This window comes from Anser anser (genome assembly GCF_964211835.1).
Source record: "Anser anser genome assembly, chromosome: 18".
Classification (NCBI taxonomy): Eukaryota; Metazoa; Chordata; class Aves; order Anseriformes; family Anatidae; genus Anser; species Anser anser.
The window spans coordinates 4,187,590-4,208,237 of record NC_139739.1 but is presented as its reverse complement, the minus strand read 5'-3'; the positions used below and the strand labels follow the sequence as shown (position 1 = coordinate 4,208,237).

Sequence of the window (20,648 nt, the reverse complement as noted above, 5' to 3'; positions counted from 1 at the left end):
TAGATTGGGTCAGATTACAGGCTAACAAATACAGACGATGGCTCACATCTGGATGTCGTGACGGTACGATGAAGGGGTACAACAGGAGGGGGTGGTCTTGGCGAGTTCCAGTCTTACACCTGAAGCAGGGGGGTAATTGCTGGAAATCACGGTAATTCTGCCACCGGCTTCAGATGAGGTAAAATTATCCTCTGTTGTAATAAGAAATAAAAAAATACAGCAGCCTGGAAAACTCTTGTTGGCGTAATCCAGCACAAAGTGCGTGGGGCTGGCCGTGAATCACTTTAATTGCTTCTCGGGATCCGCTCCTCCAGGTCCTCGTTGTTGCAAGGAATCCTTCTCGGAAGGGCGATTTTCTTTGTGGCTGACTGCGCGGTGCGTGACGGAGCGGTGGCTCGTAGCCTTGATGAACTAGGGCAGAAGTAGGTCCCTTTATTCAGGCAGCCCCGTATAAGCCTTTCCTATTCTATACCGGGCCCCAGTTTGCCTACGTTATAAATAAGTATGTGGCTGCATGCTTGTGTGTGTTTCTTTTTTAAGCCGAAGGCAACCCCTTAAGCTCTTTTCTGCAGGTCTGTTCAAGCTGGGGCATGGGGAATTCCTAAGAGGATTATCATGGTTTACTTGATACAGAACTTGAACTTGAGCAATGGCTTATCTTATCAGTGATAAAAGACATGGAAATGAAGTTTACGTAACCGAGGAGGCCTTGAACATGGCTTTTTTTCCTCCCGCCCGGAATGACAGATCTCTCGAGTTCCTTCCCTCTAGCAGTTGCCGTGTTTTCTGCTTTCTGGCACGTACTGCCCAGGTACTGCTGGCCTTCGGTTATACTCAGTCACGCGTTTTGCAGCAGGTCCCAGCACCTGAGGGAGCGGTGGGAAGAGGAGGGCTGCTGAGGCTTGGCGAGAGAGCTTGGGACTTGCTGCTTTTGCTGGAAAGCGTCGTGTCCAGGCTGGAGACTGGGGCAGGTCGCAAGCTTCTGCGTTGTTCTGAGCTTGACAGGGCACTTGACAAGGCACGTCGGGGTGGGACAAGGTGCTGGTGCTTGGGGACAGAGAGGTGAGGCAGCCGCCCATGTGCCGTGGGAGCTCTGCGCTGCTCCCGGGCAGTTTCTCCCCTTCAGCTCTACCAGATCTGGGTGGATTTGCTTGCCTGGATGTCCTACCCCTGCCTCTGCGCTGCGTGGGAGGAATTTCATTTCTGCAGCTCCCGCTGTCACAGACTGTGACGGTGCCACCGAGGGCCCGGCAGCGCCGTGCTTCCCACGGAAGGGCTCCGTGGGGCTGGCGGGCTGACAGCGCTCGTTAGAGGGGACCTTCAGGAAATGCCGCGCAGCCCTCGCCCAGCTTTCTGGCTCCGGGCACATCCAGCGTTTACACCGCGCTTCTCCAGTTCCCCTCGAGGCCTGCAGCCGCCTCGGCCCTGCCGCCTGCCCCACGGCCTGGGCTTGGGCCTGGCTGCGGGGCTGCGGGCACTGGCTCTGCCCCTGCGTGCGGCACCGAATTCCTCTCCTGTGGTCTCCTCAGAGAGGCCCCTGTGGGGCCGTGGGGGAAGCCAGCACCGCGTTTTCACGCTTTTGTGCGGAGTGTGAAGGGCTGAGGAGCGCGGTGCCTGCAGAGCAGCTCCTCGGACGTGTGAGGGAATCACCTGGCAGCAGCTCTTCTGCCTGCGGGGCGACCTGCTCGCGTGGCAGCGCGTGGAGCTGAAGGCCAAACCCCCGGCCTTGGGATTTGAAGATTTTTCTCCGTCTGTCTTGATTATGCTTCTCTACCCCAAGCGGGGTGGGAGAAAGGAAATAGCGCGGTGCCTTGTGCTGGTAAGCGGTGCTGCTAGGCTGGTTAAGCACCTGCAGTACTTTGTGGTGCCGGGGCCTTGGGCTGCTTTGGTGTGGGAGGTGCTGCTGTGCACCGCTCTGGGACACGGTCCAGGCCATGAGGAGTTTGCCTCAGAGCTAGGTGAGGTATTTTCCTTCCTCGCTGGGAGCGGGACGGGAGAAATCGTGTCTGAAGGGTGGGATTAGGGGATGTCCTTGGGGCTGGCCTCTCTGCCCCCAAAAGTTTGCGGCTTGCGTGTCTTCCGCAGGCCGAGGGGTGGCTTTTCCTGCAGCAGCCAGGAAGAAGTCTGGCGGCTGAAGCTGACCCACCGGCTCGTGTGAAACCCCACTTTAATACCATTTGCTCCCAGCAATACTTATTTCAGGAGAGGCTCGTTGCTCGGACTTGCGTGGTGGGGAGGGCTGGGCACACTGCCTCGAGCTGCGGACTCGTGGCCGTGATGGCTGTGACTGCCAGCGGGGATTTAATTTCCATGGTGCTGCAAAAGCTTCCCCAGCGCCCGGCTATCAATTGGAAAGCGGTGGGGGGGGGTCCGGGGGGTGGTGGGGGAGGACTCGTGGTCTCTATGGCAACCCGCAGACGATAAATGGATCGATGTGCTGCTCTGCACCGCCTGAAACTCCAGCGGGGCTGCCTTTGCCTGCCAGAGCCCTCTGCGGGGCCGTCAGCCTGCCTGCTGGGCCGGAGGGCGCTGGGTGTCGGTGCTGCGGCTCCCGTTGGGGTTAGGGGCTGTTAGGGGCAGACATCGAGTCCCTGGAGTTCGGGGAGGGTGAATAGCACCGGTTTGTTTCCCCCTCTGCCACTTCTCGAAGCCCCCAGCTCTTGCTGCACCAGCGCGGGGAGCTTTGCGCTTCCCTTCCGTGCGTGGAGCTTGCAGGGGCCCCGTCGGGGCGGCGGGTGAGGACGGCGGGTGAGGACGGCCGCCTTTGTTCCCACTTCTGCTTCTGGTGGTGCGGGTAAACAGAAAACCTGCCTTCTGGGCTGCTGCCCCGGTGTTTCCACAGCGGCCAGATTTACTTAACAAAAGAAAATATTGATCTTCCCTCACTGCATTTCATACAGACATACCCGTGTCCGAAGTTTCCGAGCTGCTGCTTTCACACCAGTCTCCCCGGTACCGAGGGCTCTGGCGCGTTGCCTGGCTCGGGGGGCAGCCCCCCAGGACCGGGGTCCCTGGGGTTGTGGTGCCGCAGGCAGTGGCAGCCTGGCAGGGTGTGCGCCTGCTCCGCTGGCAGCACCGGAGGATGATCCCGGCTTTCCTCAGGACCTCTGAGCACCTAAGGGGCCGCTTGCTTTCGGCACTGGAGGTTGGTTGTGCCACTGGAGGTCTGTGCAGGTAGCTGGGATCTGAGGCGCTGCCTGGCCTCTGCTGCGCTCGCATCTGGCCGTGTCAACGTGTTTCGCTTGAAGGGAAGGGAAACCGTTGCTTTTCCTTCTGTGAAGGGGCCTGGAGAGCTGAGTTGCCAGAGGCAGCACCTGAGGCTTGTGGTGAAGCGGGGGATACGTTGCAGGGCTCCCAAGTCCCGGTTTTCTGCCCGGACTGTGATATCTGGGATGAGGGCTGGTATCTGTAGGGCTCTTCTCACCTTGATTTCCAAATGCCTTTCAGGATGGTTGGAGGGATTTGGATTCCCCAGCCTAGTCTGTTTGGGCAGGGGCGCGGGGGCATTTTGCTTCTAATTCGTTGTGTTATGTTTGTAATTTTGGTCACGCAGACGGAGCGACCCGCTGTCTGCAGCGGGGTGGAAAATCCCCCAAGTATGCTATGAAATCATGTGTCTGTCGTGGCTCTGTCTGTCCGGCTCCGCCTGTAACCCCTGGCGTGCCCTGCAATGCTGTTAATGGGGTGCTGGCCCGTAACTCATCCGGCGCCCGTTTCAGGGATCGCTGCTGCTTGCTCGTAGGACAGTCTGGCCAAATGAGCCGAGCCCGTAATTCTGCGTGGCGCGCCACTGAAGTGCCCAAGAAATCTGCCATCTCTGTTGCCTTGCAGAATAATTTATGGCTCTCTTGACTCCGAGCTCGTACGAATCGATAACTTTTCCTGTTTTTCTTTTTTTTCAGTAGCAGCTTGGTTAAACTCTCCGATTCCTTTGAGCTGCTGCTGTTGAAGGGCCCTGACTCGCTTGCTTCCCGCAGCCGTGCGTTCCTGTCCCAGCAGAACCGAGGCAGGCTTTGCATGGAGCTGGCTGTCCTCGCTGGGACGCCTGGCTCGGGTTCCTGCGGGCAGATCTGGCTTCCCGAGTGCCTTCTCCGAGGTCTGTTGTGTCTGCCCTGTGTTTTCCAGCCTCTGGGCTGGGGCTGTTAAACCTCCTGCTCCGAGGCAAAGCTGCAGAGGTAGGAAAGGTCGAAGTGTTTTGCTTTTCCATCCGAGCACCGCGGTGCCAGCTAGCAAGAGGGAAAGGCGGTTGCGGGGAGTGACTGGTGGTAGCAGGAGGCCGGTCCCTGCCAGCAGCTCGGCAACCCCTGCAGCCCAGTAATTTGGATATGGATATGTTAATTTATTCCTGCAATTTCTAGGCCTGTCTCCGAACGGTGAAGTGCTCCGCTGATCTTTGCTCCCTGTCAGACTCGGAAACGAAGCCTGAAGTGTACCAGTAACAGCTGTGCCCTTCGTGTTGGGTTATTATCCTTTCAGAATTTAATAACGTGACACCCCTTTTTACTGGATAGCTTGTCCTTCCCTCTAGGAACAGATCGATAGCAGACCTTGTATCTGCTATTTGGATGTAATTGCCGGTGTCAGCTGATGTCTGGTGCTGCTCCTCTAACCGGCCCTGGAAGCACGGCGGGCTGCGGGGAGCGAGGATTTCATTTCCAGGCTCGTGCTGCACCGCATCCTCAAGCCTGGGAGGTGGAGGTCGTTTCAGAGAAGTTTCCCTGCTCCCCTCTCTTCCTGCTCGCATTTCGTGATGCGTGGGAGAGGGGGAGAGCAGAAACGAACCCTCCGAAGGCCGTGGCGGATAGCTGCGTGAGCCACACTGCTGCATATCGATGACTGCGAGGAAATTAAAGCTGACTGCCTGGCGCTGGTCGCGCCCTGCGGAGCATACAGATTTCTGGAGGCTGGCTGTCGGTGGAGGAAGGGTTAGGCTTTGTGTGGGGAGCAGGCGAGAGGGCTCTCCATTGCAAACAATTATTCTTCCCGAGTCTTTAGGGTAATTGAAGAGGGTAATTGCTGTACTTCCATGCGTGTAATCCACAGGTTGCCTGGGGAGGAAGGAGGAAATGATTCGAGCGTGTGCAGGTAGTGACAAGGGGAGGCTTACTCCAGGGCTGCTTGCACCCTGCCTGGTCCTCTGCTTCCTCGCTCAGGTTTCCATCTCCCTCGTTACAGGGAGCGTCTGCAGGGTAATTAGCGGGATGCAGAGCTGTGGGGATGGAGGCAGGGCGGTGTGCTGCAGCTAATTTGAGGACTGTTTCTCAAGGGAGCAGCGCTTTTTTTAGTAACCGGGTTTGAGGTGAGGATTTTGTGCACAACAATACAGGAATATAGTAACTATAAAAAGTCTGCGGCGTCCAGAACTGAAAAACTACTTTATAAATATTTCCTAGCGGTAGGATTCGCCTGCGTAATCCCCCCAAGGAAAGAGAACCGGTGATTAATGCCTGGCTCCATCCTGCTTGATCCCTAGGCGCGGCGTGCCGTATTAAATATGGCTGGCTGCTGGTATCTCACCCTTAAAGGGAGGTGCAATATTAGGTTATACGAGGTCTGTGCAGCTGGTGGTGGAAGCCCACGCGCTGAGATTCCTGCCTCGCTTCAGCCCGTGGCAAAACTCCCTTAGATGGAGCCGAGGCCGGGCTCTCACTCTGTGTATTTGTTTAATCGCCCTGTCTCCAGAGAACGCAGAACTGCCGGGAAACGCAAACCCATTTCATTAAGAATACTCGATGCCCATTTTCGTAGGGGAGGGCTGTGTGCCATCGTGGGCACGGCGTTGTTTTTTTATAACACCTGCGCGCGCGGCACTGCGCAAATCATCGGGAGAACGGGATGAGTTCCTAAAGCCTGGGGCAGGGGGGGCGTTGGGAAGTACAGACCCTGCCCCGTGCAGCTGTGCGCTGCCACCGAGCAGAGCTGTGACCCGCCGTTGGCCTGTGCTGCGCTTCCCCTCCACCCCCCCCTTTTTTTTTTTGCTGTATTTTCATTATTATCTCTATTTTCGTACCCAATTAAACTGGGAGGTGGAGGGGAGGGAGAGCGGAACAAGACAGACGGATATAATGGGGCTAAATCCTGCCCAGCTGTTTTCTCAGCAGCCATCTCCCTTGCAATCCCAAGGAAATAAATGCTCCTCTGGAGGGTCCTGGTGGTTAATGATGATTTGAGGAGCGCGCACAAACAGCTCTGCAGATGCAGCCCGCCTGCGCGATTCCGGTCGTGCAGAGAGCCCTGGGACCCCGCTCCTCTTGCAGTCAGTGCGGTGATAAATCATTCATAGCCTCAGCAAATGCAATTCTCCTCCTCGCTCTGCACATCAGCAGCCCAGGACCCTGAAGAAAGCCTGCGTTTGTGGTCCTCTGAGGCTGAGGCAGGCGCTGCGACAGCTGGGAGCATCTTAAATTAAAGTAACGGGAAGGGCTCCGAGTGCGTCGCCGTAAGAGCAATTCTGTGTGGGATTTTTGTTTGGTTTGTAGCAGTCCTGGGGTAATGAAGGGAGAGCAGGGATGCGTTCCTCTCACGTCCTGACGAATCAAAATTGCTGCTTGTTTTGTAGGGATCCGTCCTGCTCCGAGTGACGGGAGGCAAAGAAGGGCAGGGGCCCCGCGGTCCTGATTTCAGCGGAGAGTGTGGGTTTGTCAAAGCCTCCTGGTTTTTGGTTTTTACAGCTTGAAACGTGCAGCAGACTGGCTGGGTGAGCCTGGAACTGGTGACAGCTTTGAGGAGTAGCTTTGTCCAGTGGTGTCCCCAGAGCCGGGGAGAGCAGCAGCTGGGTCCAGGGCCATAGAGGAGGCGAGGGAGGACGGGGACCTCGCGTGGGGCCTGGCAGGCTTGCTTCCAGTGCTCCTGCTCTGCTTCCCGGCTGGGCTGGCCCTGGGCACGTCAGCACTTTCCTCCTCTCCGCGTGCACGGCTTCAGCTGGTTGGCAGTGGGCTTTACCCCTCTGGAAGGCCTGGGTAGGAAGGATGCCCTCTCAGATGAACAACTGCCACCAGCACGTGCGACAGAGGAGGGTCTGTGGACTGGAGAAGTTCAGTCTGTCTGTTTCAGACAGAAATCTAGCCCTCAGACTTGGCTCCCTTCTGTGGCTGAGCTAATTTGGGTTTCTGGTTATGAGCCTCACGCGGAGAGGTACTACAGGGAGAGGGAAAAACACACATGCACCTACACATGCTCTAGAAATATGTCAGAGTCGGGCTTGCTGAGAAATTCAGGCCCAAGCATGACCTACTTTAAGGCTGTTAAAATCTGCAGGGGAATGCCCTCTGGATTAGATCAGCGTGATCCTATCAGTTTGTGCTCTGGGCTGGAGGAAGCAGCGACTGAGTTGCTTATTTCCCCCTTTTGCACATGTAGCGAGGGAAGGCTGTGTGTTTTTTTTCCCCCGAGCACTCAGACTCGAGAGCAGAGGAGGTAGGTTTGGCAAGCACAGCACCGTGGGCTCCGCCGCTCCAGCAGAGCGCGGTGCGGGGAGGCAGCCGTGCTGGGAACAGCCCAGCCCCTCCGTCTGCCCCTCTTGGCCCGGGGGGCCAGCAGGGGCTTGGGCTGTGTGGGACTTGGTCCTGGGTGCTGGAAGAAGGTGCTGATCTCCCCAGCACCCTTCTGAGATCTGGCTGTTTGGGTCTGTTGGTCGGGTTTGTTCTTTTTGTCTGCTCTGCTACACCCTGAGAGACACCTCAATAAAACGCGAGAAATGTTCCAGCCCGGTCCCTTTCCCCTCTTGTCACCAGCCGTGGTTTATGCAGGAGCAAGAAATCTTTATTTTTCCCAGCTAACAAATTACTTCCAGAGCTCAGCAAGGACGTGCATGTCCGCAGCGAGAAGGAAATAAACAGGGAGGCTGTATTTAATTTCAGCGTCTGCCAGAAAGGGGGAACCAAGCACTTGCCAAGGAAAGATTTTTTTGGAATGGAGGTGTACCACGCTTCATTTTCCAGGAGGCTTTCTGAAAATAAAGACGCTGTGATGGAAATAAAGCTTGCTGTGATGAAGAGAAATCAGTACCTGTTGGCCGGGCGTCCAGGCTTTGATTACAGAGGTAGCTTTGCCTCGGGTGGCTCTGGGGGGCTTTCAAAGAGACTTTTCTCCGATCTGCAGTACCTGGCACGGCACAAGGAGTGAGGAGCAAGGGCTGTTCGGTCCACCGGTGTGAATTGTTCTGCCAGACTTCAAAGAGACGCGGAAATACCCAATCTGTCGCTTTCAAAGGGAGGAATAAAATATTCTGATACATTCTAAATGGAATTGCAGCAGCGGTGCCTCTTCCACCGATGCCTTTGAGCTGTTCACTGATCTTTCTGATTGGGGTAATGCAGTGAGGAAGATACAGTATTCCCTGGAGGGGAGCAGCTTGTGAACATTACTGCTCAGTCAGCCTGAAAAGCTCCATTACAGGCAGATTTAGACCCGTCTTTGTACACCGAGAGGCACAGCCTGACGTCCAGCAGCGGGCTTTGTCTGGAGGACAGGTGCACGTTGAGCCGAATTATATTTAGCCTTTATGTGTCTCGGGCGTACCGATTTCACCTGCCGCCTCGGGGGGGCTGGCGGAAGGCTCGGGGCAGGCCGCGGTTACCCGCGTGTGTCCCAGCCGTGAGGCATCCCCAGCAGGACCGCGGCCTCGCCTGCGTGCTCCCATCTGTTCCTGGTGGCTGCCAGGCACCGAGCGAGACATCCTCGGTGACACCGGGAAGGTGAGGGGGGAGCTGAGCTGCCAAAAACCCGGCTGGTATTGATCTTCTTCAGCTCTTGCACGTCCCTGCCAGGCTTCTGTGTGATGACCCAGTGGCTGTGGGTTGCGCTCGCTGCTAGCGGGGCATCAGGCGCGGAAATGCGGCTGATGGTGACCACTTGTCTTTCTCTCGCATGTGTTTCCGTGCTCTGACCCTTGAGTTTCAGTCCTGAGAGCGCGATCCCAGGGAAAGGCAGTGGAGACTGCGCTTGGGAAGAAGTCCCAGGAGGTCTTTATTCGTCCTCGGGAGCTGCTGAAGACAAGTGGCGGAGATCAGTCGGGGGATAAACCATCGGCCTCGTCGAATGTGCTGCGAGAGCGTCTTCAGGGTTTTGTCTGCGTTTCCCGAGTTCTGTAATAGCTTGTGCTGCTCTAGAGGGGATGTCATGTAGGAGTTTTTTGGAACAGCATGAATATGGAAAAGAGAGAGAGGATTTCCTGAAAACACAGTACAGATTGTTCTTGATGTCTCACAGCTACAGTGGCGCATTTGAGAAATAGAGCTTTTATCTCTTCCACTGCGCTCCTCACGTCAGTCCCCGGAGGAGTTGCAGCGGGGAGGCTGGGACCGCGCAGCCCCCGGGCGGCTCAGCCCCTCTGCGCCTCCCTGCAGGGACGGACGCGTCTCCGGCGCGCCCCGAGCCTCCCTGGCAGCCTTGAAGGACCGTGGCAGGGCTGGAAGCAGCGCTACAAACCATGGAGCAAGGACCAGCCGCTCACTGACATGCTGCTGGATTGGGCTGCCTTGGCCGAAACGTTCCCTGGGGATAACCGCGGAGCCGCGCCGTGGGCGCGCTCAGTGCCCGGGATGCTGTGCAGGACGCAGGATGGATCCCTCCGTGCCTTCGAGCTGGGCGTCTCCGTGCGACCCTCAGAAGTGAGCCCACGTGGCGGTGTTCCTGGGGCCTGCCCCGCTGCGTACAGCAGGCAGCATTTTGCGCTTGGGCTTCTGCGTCGCATCCGCTGGGGTTAGGGTGGGAGAGCGGCGAGGAGAGGGGGGGCAGCGGCGCAGCTGCAGCGGAAAGCCCTGCTCGCACGCAGCAGCGAGAGGAGCCCGTGGAGATGTCCTGGCTCTGGCGAGTCATTGTCCCCAGGCACGGCTCGGCCGAGCAGCCTGCCAGATCCGGCTTAGCGTGGTCGCAGCTGTCGGCTTGGCTGCCAAAAGGAGACGGCGCGGGGCTGGGGGGGGGGAGGAAGGAAAAGTTCCCTTTGAGAAATGGCAGCGGGAGAGCAGCGAGGGTGAGGCCTATTGATTACACGCTCATCTCGCGTCCTTTTGTGCCCGCGCTCGAAGGCACGCTGCGTGGACAAAGCGGCCCCGCGCAGCGCTCTGAGGAAGGCAGCGGTGGAACGGGGTCCGGGAGCTGAAGCAGCAAAGTTTGCTTGGGCTTGAAACTTCCCAAGCGAGGATGCCTTGTAGGCAGCGGGACAGCCCGGGTGCGACAGGCTTCCTGGGAGAAAGCTTTGCTCTTGCTGTGGTCTCTGAACTGTCCAACTCAGGCCACTGGCACGTGCACTCGCTGAGTAGCTCTGAAATTTCGAGGATATTTGTGCGTCATCCATAGAAGTCCTGTTCGTGCAGCTGGCGTTAGGGAGCTGAGAGGACCTCTCATGCCGGGAAGTAGTCTTGCCCCTGGAATGAGAGAGCTGGCTCGGCAGCTGCACGGCCCGGGCTCTATCCTGCATTTAGAGGATCTCTCCGGCCCTGAAACACTTCCCCCCAAGCCACTCGTGCCATGTTTTTGTTTGAGCACGTTCCCTTGCGTTTCGGCTATCTGCTTTCCAAGTACAACGCAGAGAAGCCGGGGAGGGCTTGCGGCCCTTTGGGGGTGGGCAGGGAGGACCGCGAGGCACCTTGTGCATCGGAAGGCTGAGAAGCAGCAGCGGGGCTGCTTACCTGCAGGGGAGCCGGGGGACATTTTATCCTCCTGCCTCCCATCCCCTTGCGTGGAAGGGGGCAGCCTGCTCCTGGAAAGTGCCCCCCTTTTGGGTATGAGGGAGGCGTGGAGAAACCGGCTGGTGCCCCGGCCATAAAACTGCGGTGTCGGTGGCTGCAGGAGGGCAGTTCTGGGGGGATGTTGTCGGTGGGACCGGTTGATGGAAGCAGATTGCTTTACGCTGTGCCCCTTGTGCTAAAAATACCGGGGTGGCTCGGGGAGGGTCGGACGTGTGCTGGAGAGCCCTTGTGGGCGCAGGGGCATGGCAGCAGCCTGGTCCTTGGGGGAAACCCAGCGAGGACCCAGCGGGTGGCGGGATGGTTGTTGCAGGCCCCCGCGAGGTGCGTGTCCTCCTCCTGCGGGTGGCCAGCTCCTCGTGGAGCTCGGGAGCACGGAGCACGGCGGGTGGTGCAGCTCCTCTCCCAGGTTCCCAGCGCGCTTTCTTTCACGCCGGCTGCGTCCTCTGCGTGTCACTGACCGAGTAACACACTTGTTTTGTTGATTTGGAGTGGGAAAACATAGCTGGAGTGGGAGTGCACATGGCAGATGCCTGTTTTCTTTCAGAAAGCCTGAGGATAGTAAAGACCTAATTAGCATTCTTGTGAAGGCAAGTCAGAGGGAGACTCCGGGATTTAGTTTTGCGCGGAGGGAGTGAGTCTGCATCGGTGAAAACAACAGATTGCTGGAAATGTGCGAGCGAAGTACTCGGTGCTCTGGTGGAGGAGAGGAGACGGCACGGGAGGGTGGTGGGAACAGCCAGGTAGGTGCTGCGAGGGCGCGGGTTTCCTTCAACGCCGGCTGCACGGTGGCTGCAGCCCGTGTCCTGGTAGTGCCCTGTCCTTTCCATCGTCATCCCCGCTCTGGTGCGGCGGTGGGAAGAGCTGCCCCGTGATTTCGGCCACGTGGGGAAAGTGAGCTCTCGAACGTCACCAGCCTGCGAAAGTGCCGGGCTCCTGATCGTCAGCAGAGGGGCTGAGGGGCCGCTTACTTCATCTCTGCGGTGCCATTTCGTTTGCTGCTCTGGAAGGCTTTGTTTGGAGGTGATCCAGGGATAAATTCCTTGTGCGAGGCAAGTGTTTTCCAAAAGCTTGTTACTGTTGGTTCCCCTCCTCGCCCCCCCATCCTTTTGTCTCTGGAAGGAGACTCTACATCTGCTTATGTTGGCCGGGAGAGATGCTCTTGGAGAATACAAATTAACGTTTAAGACGTTGAACCTCCGGTGTACGTCTAATCACTGTATTTCTGCATTTGCGGTGTGTTCAGTGGGCCTCATTTATCATGATGAATTTTAGTTGTGCGCAGCTCTCTCGCTGGTCTTCCAGTCCTCTGCCTGAGGCACATATGCTTCCATTAATTTTCTGCTATTATCCACTCAGGTGTCCTGTGTGATCCAACATGCTTAATTTCATTCTACCGAGCGCAAGCTCTTCCGATCTGAAGTTAGCAGTGTGATTTGCAAGCATCATAAGGAAATGAATCTTTCTTTTCTGGAGATAACTGCTTCCTGAATTTCTGTTCTATTTGTAATGCGCTAATAACCTCCATCCACCAAATCCTGCTCAACTGGAGATCCTGTTTGTGTCCCTTGGGCTTTGAACTGGAGCGCTCCTCGCTGTATTCGAGTTGCATCCAGGGCCTGCCGAGGGCTGACGGGGCTTGGTGCTGGTCCAAGCAGAAGCTGGTCAGCGCATTAGGTACGACGTGGCTCTTCGTAGCTGCAGCAAGCAGTTGGAAGGCGTGGGTGTAAGAGGCCTTGGGAAAAGGGAAAATGACTGCGTTTGAAGAGGTTGAGCGCACAAGCCCAGGGAACGTGGTGATGGGTGTGGTGTAAACCTCTCACGCAGAATAAAGATGGTTATATAAAAGCTGACTTGAAATGGGCCAGGTTTCAGAGCTGGCCTCCCTACAAAGCATGACCTGGGGCAGAGTCTCTTTGGCTGTCAGGAAAGCTTTGAGAACTGTGCTGCGGCTTCCCAGCTGTTTGTGCTTTCAGAGCGTGCCTTCAAAGACGCGGTGCTTTGGGTGTCTCCGGCCCTGGGGGAGGAGGCCAGGGTCTCTGTGGGCTCTGATGCCCCCGGTCCTCCACAGCATCCCCGATGCCTGCGCTGGTCCTCGGCTAACAGTGCGCAGGAGCAGCTGTATCTGACACCCGGGGATGCACCTGCTGATTTTTTTTTGGCCACGGGCAGAGGCCGTACGCACCCACAGCTCTGCCCCGCGCCGTGGTGGTGCAGCTCGGCCCACCGGAGGTGCGAAGGGCTCTCGTTTGGGGTGGCGTTCCTCACGCCTCTGTCACCACCGTGCTCGGATCACTTGGCTTTTTGCCTTGCTGCGGAGCCCGCCTGCTCCGTTCCGGGCCCCGTTTGCCTGTCTTACCGGGCAGAACTTCCCACCCGAGGTGGAGGCTGAATCCCGGCGTTTTTCTGGCAAAGGCAGCAGGAGCCGGGTGCTGGGGGAGACGACAGCGGTGGGACGGCCTCCCCGGGTGACCGGGTCTGTAAGGGCGGCGTTGCTGTGCCGGCTGCCAGGCCTGCCGAGGAGGCCAGGGCCGAGGTCATTTTTCATAGCCGGGGCCTCCAGGCTGGGAACGCCTGCCTTGCAGGCCCTGCGGAAAAACGCAGAAAACTTGTGGGCCGAGCAAATACCTCCTGGAGCAGATGGTTTGCGCAGCGGAGTGAAGTTTAGAAGCAAAAGCAAACACGCACTGGCTAACGGAGAGGGTGAGGCAGGGGAAAAATGCTGAGACACGTTCGTCTGCCTCTGGAGCCATTTCTGTCTTGGCTGCTTCCAGGATTTAATGCTGACGCTCCCGAACTTGACAAGGCAGCGTTTTGGTAGATGCTTGTTAAAGCCCTCAGCCGGTGCTGCGCACTTAAAAACCCGACAATTTATGAGGGTTTCTGCCTGCACAGACACTTAACGGGCTACTGAGACCTGGAGGTCTTCGCTCCCCCTGGGACTCAGAAGCTGCCGGCCGAGCGCTGAGCTGGGGCCGTGGCGCACTCGTGTGTGTGCTCCGGAGGGGGGAAGGAGCATCCTGCCTCTTGCCGTGCCTTGAAAATACTTTGGGGGGGGGTTGTAAACCATGGGGACCTGCAAGGCAGGAGGGTTGTGTGACGACGGACCCGAATTTTTCATTAGCTAATGATGTTCTGTAATTTAACGAGAAGCATCTCAGAGCGTGTAGGCAGCGGCAGGAATGTGTGTGCGCCTCCCCTCCAGCCTGCTGCTGATGCGTGCATTAATCTGTTTGCATTCGCTCTGTAAAGGCGTGTTTATATCGGGTTTTCAGGGAAGTCTGTTTCCTTTTAAACGGAATGAAGATAAAGCAGGGACACTTGAGCCTTTTATGGGTAGGATCTGTAATCCTCCGCGCGAGGGAAGTTCTCTTGGAGGCTTTGTTTAACGTCGCGGCGGTACAGTATGTCGCTGCCTATTCTTAGCCTGCTTTGCATACGTAATTAATTTGTCCCCTACAGTAATTTCTCTGTAGTGATAATGCAGCGCTCTAAATGCCACACTCATGTGGTTATGTGAGAGTAAATGTAAAACAGCTAGTCATGGTGTAAGCGACTGGGGTGACGAGACGGGTGTGCGGATAATGCCGAGCACTGAGTGCTAACAGCACGCTGCCCTGTTTTCAGCCCCCGGCGCAGATAGTTCGTGCCCTGAACAATTCACAGTCCAAGCCCTGATAATAACGAGTACAAAGAGCACACGCTACGCTTGGGAAGTCTTTCTTACAGGTGTTTTCCATTTGGCTCTTGCAGCGGTGAAGTTTTGCTCGCTGTTTTTTAATAGATGGGGAAATTGAGGCTTGGAGACCTGAAGTGACGCGTTCCAGTTGACACAGGAAGATGGTACCAGAGCCAAGATGAGCCGTCGGGTATTTTGTGGCTTTCCATTCTGTGCTCGTGCTGCTCAGCGTCCTCACAGAGAGGGTGGGCATCCAGGGACCTGCTAGCTCTGTCTGGCTGGCGGCCGGCACAAACGCCAGCTTGGCCTTTCTCCTTCAAGGCGGCTGCCGACGTGAGTTTGCTTGCAGCAGAGGAGCCCCTTAATGGAAAGGGCACCGTGTGTAATTGGGCTGAGCTGAGTGTCAGCTGCTTCCTGCTCGTATGGCATTTGATCTGCAGCAGAGATCGAGCCCTGGTGACGCAGTCCATTGATGCTTCTGCTGCTGCTGTTCCGAGGGAAGCCTGCGTTACTTATTCATGTGGCTTTCGGAAGCTGTCCCACAAGGACATGTCTGAGGGTCGCCTCGTGTTTGTTTTTTCCTTCTCTGTGCTTTCAATCTTCTAGACGTCCTCTTCGCCTGTCATTCTTCAAAACCAAATATTTTTGGTATTCTTGGTGGCTTCTTTAAAGAAAAGTTGAAACCAACAAAAAGACTTCTATTTTGCATGTGTTTCTTTGCATGTGCGGGGTTTTCACTGCGCGATTCTAAATGGTAGAGTTATTAAACTTGAAAGGCATCTGCTCTTCAGAAACCCTTCACGTGTACTGTAAACACGACGGGTAACGAGGCAGAGCCTGATCTAACTGACACAGCTCTGCTGTGACGCGGGGTTGCATGAAGCCTGAACCCCTGGTTCCTCCGTCTGGCCAGTGACTGGCCTTGTGAAGCCATCTCCCCCCGAAGTGGGGACTCCTGAATGCCAGGCCTGGCTTTCCTTCCTATCCGCCTCCTCCTCAGGGCCTCCAAACCTCCTTTTTTCTGCTTCATGACCCGCAGGACAAGCAGCTCTGTCGGAAGCTGCCTGGGCAGAGCGGGAGCCTTGTGTCCTACCTACAGCATTTGGGAGCGGTTCCCCCTTCCTCCCACCTCATCTGGTAACCAGCAGCACCCACGAACCAGCACCGGGCTGCTGGTGGTCGGGGGGGGGCGTTTGGTGTCGCAAACGTTCCCCATGCGAGGCTCTGGCAGTGGCAGCGGCGAGGAGGGCAGGAGGCGGCTGCGCTGTGCCAAAGGGCTCTTTCAGCTCCTTTCAGCTCTCCCCATTAGGGGTCCTGGCTCACGGCACATTAGATGCCTTGTGCAGATGTCTTGGCTGGGAAAGAAGAAATGGCCCCTTCTCCTCCCCCCCGAGCCGAGCAAGATAGAGGAAAGCTATTGATTTGCTTGTAGTGAAAGCGAGCCCAGCCGGGCTCCACGGAGGTTTGTTGGGTCTGTTTTAGGGCTTTGTTACTGGGGAACCGGGGGAAAAATGTTGAGAGGTTTTGCCTGTGAGCGAATTGCTAGCTGGGCGGTGCTTACCTGCCGGTTATTTCCCCGAGCAGTGAGACGTCGTATGCTGCATAAAGGCCCTCGGTTTTGTCCCACGGGCTCTGCCCCATCCCTGCAGCGTTGCGGCCCCGGGGGCTGCCCGGCCGTGCGGGGTGGCAGGAGGCCAGCTCCACGCGGGCAGGTGCCTCTCCCGCTGCTGGGAACGGCGGCGGGACGCTCAGCGGCGGTGCTGGGGGTGCCAAGGCGTAGCCGGGGCACCAGGCTGTGCTCCGTGCCAGCCCTTTGTGTCGGCAGCTTCCCCTCAGCAGCACGCAGAGGCTGCCCTGCTGCATCTCTGTGTCACTGCTGCCGGGAGAGGAACGGAGGAAGCGGCCTCTGCAGCTCTTAATCTGGGCTTTTTATTGAGCACTAAATTCAGCCCCGAAGGCTTTTCCCTCTGGCAAGCGGGTACTTTGGAGAAAAATGAATTTGGGGAGCAGCATGATTTATTTACTCGGTGCTCTCCTGGAGAAGTCTTTAATCTCCGCGTCGTGCTTGCTCTGCTGCGGCCGTGGGGCTCTGGTGCCACGCTCCTGTCCCTGCCCGTGGCATCCACACACACCGGGCATCACAAGCGGCCAAGCAGCGCCCTGGGGAGGTTGTCAGAGGGCAGCCAGCTCTGCACACAGACCCAGCTGGCATCGGGATCCAGCTAAGTGTGTTAAATTTCAGCTCTAGTTGCTGGTGGGTGCAAGCATCTGATGGTACCCTGTGCCAGCGGTACCCAGTGTCGATCCTAAAGGCTGGAAGCCCCACAGGGCAACTGGTTTGGCTTTACCTCATGGGGCAGAGAGGCTGGCCTCATTTAGTGTCTGCTGCTTGTCCGAGTAGTCCTGCCTCGTGCCTGTTGCTTTGTTTTCCTGTCTGGAGCAATGTTGCTTCGTTGTGCTGGAGCACGGAAGCACACGAACTCGGTTGAGATGCTCTGCGCGTGGGGCCTGTGGTGGCTGGTGTCATCGCGTCCTCCCTTTGCTCACGTCTGGTGGAAAAAATGTTCCCTGTACGCAGGAAGGGAAAAGGGGAAAAATATTTTCTGAATGTTTTCAGTTGCTAGAGAGCCGCCGAGATTTTTAATCTCGAGGTGCAAATTGTCGTTGCAGCGTTTTCCCGGGGAAAAGCGGCCTGGAGAGGAAATGGAGCTGTACAAATGCGCCTGGCCGGGCTTCTGGCGGGCTGTTCGGAGGGAGTTTGTGTTCTCCCTCCTGGCTCGAGGCCAGGCTTCCCGAGGCAGCTCGGCAGGGCCCTGCCGCACGCTCACGTGCCCCCTAACCCGCGGGCAGCGTGGTGGCTGGTCACCGGCCCAGCTCCGCTCGCAAGTGGCCTGCCGTAGGGATCGAAGCGTGCGCTGGCACCGCGTGGGTTCCCCACAGCCTTTGAAAACCTAACCTTGTAATTTTAGCAGCTGGCTCGGCCCCGCTTCTGAGCAGATAGGCTTGTTAAAATAAATAAATAAAGACGCGGGCCCGCGTTTCCTGTGCGTGTCGATATGGGAATAATTGGGAACGGTGTGTTTTCCCCCGGTCACTGACCTCGAGTTTATTCCATTATTGACTGCTGGGTTACTGGCTTTGTGCGCTGCGGTTAGGCGAGCTGTGAGGCTGAAATCATTTGGCTGCGATGGTGTTGCTGGGCAGGAACTCGCGTCTGGCTGACTCAGATCGGGGTGAAAGTGTACCCTCTGGCAACGCGACTGCCGGGTTATCTGCCCCCTCCCCCTAATAAACGGGTTAAGCAGCATAGTGGAGTATTGATCCCGCTTTCATCTGGTGGCCCCGGGCTGTAGCAGTTACCTTTGTGCCACATTCCTGCTGCTTTCCCAAGGGTGAGGTATGCGCCGCTCTCCGCAGGGCTGCCTCCCGCCCCGCTCTGCTGGCCCCAGCCCTCGCCGGGAGCTCGCTCGGGTGATGCTGTGGGCACCGTGCGGTTCGGTTCTGGGACCTGGCAGCCCGGCTGTGTTCCTCAGGCTCTGTTCTAGGAGCTGCTGGTAGGAGACGGGGAAACCGGCCCTAAAATAACCGCGCTCTGTTCTCTCTGGGGCCGTCGCAGGTAGGCACAGGGCTTCTTGAAGGCTGCCCGGACCATCTTCTGTCTGTATCGGTGTTCGCCTTCGTGCCGTGCGGACTCGCAGACGTTCAGTGGCTACATCCTAATGTTCTTTCTGAGATGCCTGTGGGTTATTTGAGCACTGCCTGGTGCTGGCTGCGCTGCCTGCTTTGGGGGAAGGCCCTGCAGCATGGGCAGCAATACACCGGGAAGCGAATCCCCGTTAAGCCGTGCTAACGCCCAGCCAACTGTCACCGCTTCCATACCGGCAGCCCGGGGCAGGTTACGCGGTGCTGAGTGTCTGCAGCCCCTGGGCTGTATCCTGCATCAAAAGGCGCATTTTATTTGCAGGGGAGGAGGGTGGTTTGCTTGTTTTTCTTTCCCCTTAAGCACGAGCTCTTTCCCTGAGCTTGCACCTCCTGTCTGTGACTGCCTTAGGCTCTTCTGGCTTTCATTGCCGCAGAAAAGTGGCTTTAGTACACAAATACTCACAAATATTGTTCTCTATGATCCATTCGTATTTCAGGTCTAATTAGGACTTGCTCTTTGTTGGTGACTGATTTGCTTGTCTTGCTAGCGGGCCGTGGGGGTGTTAAAAAGGCCTCTCCGTCTGCTGCTGCTCTGCTCTCCGCAGCACACATCCATCATCTTCAAAAGGAGCGGGGGGAGACGGGTGGTTCGTACGTCTTGTATTTTTGGAGCCACTGGTATTTGGCATCCAAATAAACAGGTGTCCTGGCATGGGAGAAGAGGAATACTTGTCTCGGAGCTCCTGTCTCCCGTGGCAGCGAGGATCTTCAGGGAGCTTCTATCAAAGAGCTGGGTTGGTAATTATATAATTTATTTTCTTTCTGCCAGGGGATTGGTGTGTCTGTGGTAGGGTAGACTGGTACAGGAGGTAAATGTCTCTGGAATGCAGCCCAAAAATTTCCTTAGATAGAATTAAACTCGGAAAGTAAATAACACAGCTGCTCCGCGAACCTCTTGGCCTTACCAGGCAAATGTTTGGGACTCGTCAGTCCCGCTGGTATGTGCCGCGTTCAGACGAGGTCGTGCCGGCTGCTACAGGTGGACGGTGCTGGGTGTAACCCCTGAACCTCTACGTACCCGAGTTGGGGAAGTTTTGGGGGTCCGGGGATGTTCCTGCACCCAGCACTTTGGGGTGAAATGCTGTCAGAAGAGCACATTTACCCTTTCTTGTCCGTATTTTGTGTGGAGGTCTCCCCAGAAGCCGGTGTCTCAGCTCTAGGGTTGGGTCTCAGAGCTTGGCCTTGTTGGCTGCTTGGTGTGGAGAAAGCTGGTGCAGATGGTATAGAAAAAACCTTCCCAAGTCTGTTCTCGGTTGCCTGAGCCCTGCCAGGCGTGCGTGCAGAAGAGGGGCCGCTCCTGGGGAAGACCAAGACCGTGAGCCCTGCGTTCGAACCCCCCTGCTCAGTCTTAACTTTGTTTCTTGGCTTCCAGCAGCCCTGCTTCCAAGAACAAGGCAAACGCTGCGGTGGCCTGATCCAGGGACCTGGCTGACGTCAGCGTGTGCCTGTCCCTTAACCCTGTGGACTTTGGGTCAGGTCTCTGAAGGCTGGGCATTGAAAGCAAAGAGCCGAAAGGGTGGCTGGGGTCACACCAGCCTCTGCCTCGGCGGCTCAGGAGAAGACAAGGGGCCGGCTGTGGGAGCTGAGCAGGCCACGAAGGTCAGCCCAGATGAGTGAAGGCAAAGGGGTTTTGTACAGCGCTCTGGCTTGAGCCAAACGTCTCTTAGAGAGCTGCTGATGGGCCTCTTAACGCTCATCTCCTTTGCAGGTTTGTTTATCTGCGTGTCCCCAGGGCGCTTTGAAACCCTCTGGGGTGCCTAAAAGGAAGGAGGCACCCAGTGTCTGTGCGCAGGGTCAGCGCTGCAGCACGGCACGCTTGGTGTTATTTTGTTCTTAAATAAAAGCAGTTCCTGAGCAGATGGAAACATCAGCATTAGGGAGCTGTGTGCCCTTGTGCTTTAATGCTGTCTGAGCAGCTAGCGAGACGCGTTACGGAGCTGCTGCTTGGAAAGGACCTTGCCAGGCAGCCTAGCAGGGGCAGCGCTGGGGAGGGGAGGACTCGCATGCTGCTTTCTGCTGCTTTGTGCTGTGGGCTGCTGCGTGCTTTGGGGGCTGTCTGATATTAATTGCAACTCTCAAGACACAGAAAAATCCAAAAGCCAGTCTAGATTTGTACGAGGACAACACGAGCTGGCCAGGAAATGATGCTGCTCGGCTCTGGAGCTCTGTATAGCAAGCAGAGAACCGGAAATAACAAACATCGGATTTACTTAGGAGAGATGTGAATTTGCTTTTTGTTGTAAACCACAGGAGAGCAGTAATTTTCACCTGGTGTGACCCGCTCGCGAACCGCAGCATCTCCAGCGCTTGCTGCCCACAGCGCGCGCGGGCGGATGCCTGCCCCTCACATGGGCTGCGTTCATCAGGCCGAGAGCTGAAGCATCTCAGTGCCGTGCCAGATGTTCCCTGAGCCCTTTCCTCCCCTGTGCACGTGCTGCTTCCTCAGTGCATTTTGGCACCAGGGGGAAGGTAGCAGTGGTATTTAAAACATAAAGGGTTCCAGATGTGAACACGCTTTGGACACTGCTGGTGGAGCGCTGTGTAACCCGCACAGGTGTTTACATTATGGCACGGCCACA

The 20,648-nt window shown here is 56.8% G+C and overlaps 2 protein-coding genes across 6 annotated transcripts in view; both read left to right on the top strand.

The window, feature by feature from the left end:
* The window catches only part of NCOR2 (nuclear receptor corepressor 2), a 234,249-nt gene that overhangs the window by 13,660 nt on the left and 199,941 nt on the right, over positions 1-20,648 (top strand). The window contains exon 2 of one of the 5 annotated variants that reach the window (XM_083804428.1): positions 6,560-6,697. The exons of the other annotated variants lie outside the window; for them this stretch is intronic. The gene's annotated coding sequence lies outside the window, so the exon portion shown is untranslated. The remainder of the gene's footprint in view (positions 1-6,559; positions 6,698-20,648) is intronic. 5 annotated transcript variants of the gene reach the window in all.
* Positions 1-20,648, top strand: part of LOC310883681 (uncharacterized protein) — a 113,253-nt gene that overhangs the window by 69,648 nt on the left and 22,957 nt on the right. The gene's annotated exons all lie outside the window — the stretch shown is intronic.